Raw genomic sequence first — 6,000 nt, 5'->3', positions numbered from 1 at the left:
ACGCGCGACAGAACGGAAGTTTGAGTAGCGAGCTTTCAGAATAAAAGCACGGTGTAGCAACTTAGAGCATGGATCTCCAACGTTTTCCAGGCCAAGGGCCCCCAAACTGATGGCGAGATGGAGCGGGGACCCCCTAATTATATATACTGTATGAAATTGTGTTATAAGTTTTTCTTTTTATGTATTAATGTTTTTCAAGGCTCCACTTTAGAAAAGGAAATTGTCTAGAGCTGTTTTAAATTAAATTTATTTTTGTTTACATTCATGTATACAAAATGATAAAAAATCTGTCTAAGTCTAATATCAAACTGGTTCTTGTTGCTTTTTGTATCTCTGCTTCTGTCTCCTTGAACCCCAGTCGGCCTCAGCAGATGGCTGCTCACACTCAGCCTGGTTCTGCTGGAGGTTTCTTCCTGTTAAAAGGGCGTTATTCCTCTCCACTGTCACTACAACCATGCTTAGTGTTAGGGGTTACATCCGAGTCAATGAGTTGATGTAATCAACTGGTTTTCCTTAGATAGAAAACTTTGAATGGACACTCTAATTATATATATTGTATTAAATTGTGTTATATCAAACTGATCATAGTCACTCTATTACTGATGGAGTAATGTAACAAAATACATTTCGCCCTGGGATTATTAAAGTATTTCTGATTCTTATTCCTCATTGATGGGACAGGAGTTGTGGATGAAACGGTGCCCAGCTTGAAAGAGCTCCTGTGTGTCTCTGAATGTGTGCAAAGATGACTGAAAGACATCTTCCGCCTCCATTTATCTGTTTACTACAGTGTGTTGAATTCATGTTAATGTTTATTTAAAGATATTTCAATTAATGGAAAAAATTGCAGGGGGAATATAAAAAAAAGTCTAATCAACCACAACGTTCTCGACCCCCTTGCAATACCCCCGTGGACCCCCTCATGCAGACCTCCCACTTAGGACAGCAATAAAAACAAACAAAAAAAAACATGTTTTTGACTTTCATATCCCCTTATATAAGCATAAGCCTATACAATACAACATAAAACTAAGCCATGTGAAAGCAAAATGATTAACAAAATGATTAAGCCATGATAAGAGGTAGTGTTGCAGCGATACCAGTATCGGTCGGGGCCCTGATCCAGCACAAAAATGGTGGTCTCGGCAAGTATGGACAAATAGGGCACCGATACCATTTTGAGAGCTAAAAGTTTATCTAACTATTGTCACCCATTCCAGGTAGGGAATAAAAAGTTCTACTGGATTCACTTTGTAATAGTATTTTTCCTGCTTAACAAAGGTAGGCAGCAGCTTGACAAAGCCATGAAGGAAATTATTTTATATCCAAGTAGTATGCAGATCTTCATATATACACACACATACAACAATTTGAAACCAATGGTACCGGTATTGGCCGATACTGCAGAGCCAGGTATCAGATATCAGTATCGGGGCCAAAATATGGCATCGGTGCAACACTAGTAAGAGGTATACAAAGAGGTTTTTATATCAGTGTAAGGTGAAAGCTTTGCGGCATGTATTTCATTATGTATATAAGCAATAATAAAATTGTTTTAGGCTACACATTTTAGAAAAAAAATATGAAATATCTCAAATCTCAGCTCCGATGATGAACAATGATTAAATTTTCAGACTTTTTTACCGGTTTCAATCTAAATATTTATTAATTTAACAGTTTTACGAAAAAAACACAAATAAAACAGTTAAATATTTGTTTTACTGCAGAAACATTTGACGGATTTAAGCTGCCTTTTATTGTGAACGAGAAACTCCAGGTTTCGTTAAGGTTTGTGTTTATTATTTTGAAAATCTCAATCGAAAAATTCGTGGAGGTCAAACTTTTTAGCTTGATGTCTTGTAGCTTGGAGACCTTTGGACGGACTGGAGAGGCGGCGTGCAGGAAAATAGAGTTTAAAAAGTGATTATCGGGATTCTGGCCCCTCCTGGAGTTAAAATAGGTCTGTTCTCATGACTGAGGCCCGAGTTAACAGAGATATGTCTGCTTTAGAAGAAGCAAAAGCTGGATCTGGATCCTAGAGACGCATAATGGGCCCATCTCAGGGACACAGCCTCAGGTGTCCAACAGAACAGCCGCCATGCGCAGAGGAGAGCAGTGACGCAGGAGACAACCTCTCACCTAACATCAAGGATTTCCTCCAAATTATTCAACTAATTTTAATATTTACACTTTGCACATGTGGGATCAAAGGTTTAGATATTTTTCCCAACTTTTTGCCTCCAATTCTCCTGATCCAAGCTTTTTAAATCAGTTTCTTGATTCTTGTCATAAAAAAACATGAAAACTGTGAATCTTTCTGCTCATTTCTTTTACAAAATCTCCAATACTGTTGTATCTTTTTCCTCATGTTCTCCTTAGATTTCAGAAAAAGTCCTCTCTCCCAGAAATCAGCAGAAAATCAAAAACCAGTAAAGGTTCTGAGACATTTTTAATTTATCTGAAATAAAATTAGCTTTTTATGCATCCATGTTATACAATGATTTTTTTCTAATAAAACAATATATTAAACAAATGGATTAAAGCCACTAAGGGTTTCAGCTCTTTTTCAGTTTTGTGGAAATTAATTCCAGATAAGTCGAGCAGAAGAACTAAAAGCTGCTTCTATATGTTTAATTCTGATCCAGCAGAGCTGAGAGGTCTGGCTGTTGATCCACTGCCAAACAGTCTGTAATGTATTTTGGAGCTAAACCATTCAGTGATTTCTAGAATAACAGAAGGATTTTAAAGTCTATTCTCTGAGATACAGGGAGCCAGAGGAAGGACTTTAGAATAGGGCTCATGTTCTCCACTTTCTTAGTTCTAGTGAGGACTCAGGCAGCAGCATTCTGGATCAGGCAGACCTGTGAGGACACTGCTGCAGGAATAAATTCTACTAAAGATAAACAAAACAGGAAATCATTTTTCAAGATTGATTAGTCTTTTAATTCATGAGATATTCTTTAGGTGACAGAAGGCCAAATTTGTTCCTGTCTTTATGAGCCTCTGAAGGTTCAGGTCTGAGTCCATCACTACACCCAGATTTAGAGCCTGATTGCTGCTTTCTAGCTGGATTAAATGAAGCTGGGTGCTGACTTGTAAACGCTCTTCTTTTGGTCCAAAAACTATTACTTTGGTTTAGTTTGAGTCAAATGAACATTTTATTCCTCCATGGGTAGATTTCTTCTCTGCATTCACCCAGAGCTGGAATCGGTTCATAGTCACCTGGTGACATGGTGATGTACAGCCGGGGGTCATCTGCATCACTATGGTAACTGATGTTGTTGTTTATTAAGACCTGAGTCAGGGGTAGCAGGGAGATACAGAATAGAACGGGCTCTAATGTGGTTCCCTGCGGAACGCCACATGGGGTTTCTATGGTTCTGATAGAAAGTTACCTACAGACACTAAACAGTCTCTGTCCTTAGGAGGATTTAAACCAGTCCAGTTCTAGACCAGAAAGGTCAACCCAGCTTTCCAGGCTCTCTAATAAAAATTATCAACAGTGCAACAGCTGTACTAAGGTCCAATAATACCAGGACTCTGGTTCTTCCTCAGCTGATAACAACACACACCTTGATGAGGTCAGTAGAGGAGTAGATCTGGTTAAAGGTTTTAGCAAAACTCTCCTTAAAGATGCATTTTTTTATGATATCTCTCTTTGGCAAACCGAGTCAATGGAAATCCTGTTTTCAACCATATCCCATCAGGAATGTTTAGACACTTAGTGATAATCAAGTCTGTTTGTGTGTTTGCTGTTGGTTTAAACCAAGGTTTCCTAGAGTATCACTTAGTTTGATACTTTCAAGTAGAAAGTATTTCTGTTCCCAGAGTCAGACTGAGGTCATTTTCAAGGAGTCCCTGTCGTAACATAGACAAGCCTCCTCAACGTATAACTATAGGAGTTTTATATGCTTTTGGTTAAATATTTTTGCAATTGTATTTTATGCTTGTTGATATTTATGTCATAAAAGCTGTGTTTTGAAAAGTTCTATAAAAATACATCTATGATATAGACAAGTTGACATGCATTGTTTAATCATCACTTAACATCAAATCAACAGCGAATATACTTTATCATATATCAGCTAAGCAGCTGTTTAAAAACTGCATAGATGTGCTACAGACTAAATATTCCTCTGTTTGAGCCCAACGAAGCAAGTGGCTGCACTCATCTGAGGGTGATCCAGTCCTCCCGCTCCTTTCCCCTCAGACTGGTATCCAAGGAATGTTACTGGAATGCTATTGTTACACAAACACGTCCACTGAAAGGACACAGTACTTCTTTTAACATTCTTTATTATATTGTGGTAAGCCCAATTATCAAGACGGAAATTCTGGTTTTCACATAAAGTAAATGCAAAACATAATATCTCAGAGTGCAGCAACAAATAGCAGCTTAGGCTTGGTCCCTGGTGGGACATATTGGACTGATTTTAGTTTAATACGTGTTGCTTTACTTTATATAGCATTGGATGCTGATCATGTTCTGTCTCTTATGGTTAAAATGCATGTTTGACGTTATTAAGGACTGCTTTATAAATAGTTGGAGAGCTAAACAGGAAAATTATTGGGTTTATGTTGAAAAGCTGAGCCTCTACCAGCCATGAATCCAGCATGATGAATGTTTTGTTGTTAGGCCAAATATCTACCAGCTGTGGGTCCATTAGAAAGTTGGAACCTGCTGTTATGGAAATCTGACCTTAAAAAAAAGTCATGCTTTTTCTTTTGAAAGGCTTTAACTTTGATGTATTAAAAAACAGAAGCAAACATAATCACTTGTATTTTTAGGAGGGGAACATTCTTTCGGAACCAATATTTTTGGGGTCACCTTCTCCCTGATAACTAAAATCCTGAGCCTCTTTTCCTTCTTCAGTTTCAGCAACACTCTAAATCTGATGGATATTCTTTCTTGTTTATCTTCTTTTTAATTTTTGTCTTTAATCTGAGAAAAGTAGCATAAAGAAGAATCAATTATTTTATCTCAATCATGGAGCTACTAGGATTTAGCAGCTGAGCTCGACCTACCGTTCCCATTGGAGCAGGACATCAACGTTGGCATGGTAACCAGAAGTAAATATTAATATTTTAGACCCAACAAAATAAAATAAAAAATGCTTATATACTGTTCTCTGGATGTATTACAATTGAAAAATTAAAAAAAAAATGTTATGACCTTTGGGAAACCATCCTATCTATACCTGGGCTGTCCCAAATGGTTAAAACTTGAATTTAAAGGAACAAGTAAATATTTTCTCTGACAAAAAAAGAGGCATTTAGAAGCTAAATAGCAGTGCGGAAAAAAAAAACCAAAAAAAAAAAACGAGCGGAAATGCTTGTCTGATTTTTTATACTTTATGCAAATATCTAGTTTTAATACAGAAACATGATGTTTTACTGCTCTTCTTTGATTTGAGCACACGTAGGTTATTTTATGCAAACTTCAAAAAAACATCTTCCAACGAGTAAAGAAGCATTATTTGAAAATTATTTTATTTGTTAGCTGCAACAATAAATTGGCAAAAACTCTAAATCAATCAATGGAAGAAATGTTAGCAGCCATAAAGCATTTAAATTTACCTTGTGGATAAAGATCCAGATGTTGGTTTTCTAGGTCAATACAGAGTGAGTGTTAACATTTGCCCTTTATGTTGAAATGAACATAACAAAAGGAAATAGTTATATTAACTATGTAAATGTAGCCAACCTAGGCAAACTAACAATAAAAAACTAGTTGATTGAAACAAATGTGAACTGACCCCTCAGGCGATTAAAAAGTTTGTATAAAATGTTGTGAACTAATAAAATGTATAACAGGAACTGATAGTGTAACATAATATGAATTATTATCAAAGCAAGTTCCAATTATTTAAAGTTTTTTTTACAAATTGTACAGATTATTATACATGTGTGTCTGTTTTGATTAAAACTATGTAGATGTTTTTGTTTTGTAGTTTTCACCGAGTTGCTGTTTTTGCTTATCTTGTACCTCTTGGAATGCCG

The sequence above is a fragment of the Cyprinodon tularosa genome, unplaced genomic scaffold (assembly GCF_016077235.1).
Source record: "Cyprinodon tularosa strain WSP-4 unplaced genomic scaffold, ASM1607723v1 ctg79, whole genome shotgun sequence".
In the NCBI taxonomy this organism is placed as follows: Eukaryota; Metazoa; Chordata; class Actinopteri; order Cyprinodontiformes; family Cyprinodontidae; genus Cyprinodon; species Cyprinodon tularosa.
This window is presented reverse-complemented; position numbering follows the sequence as displayed.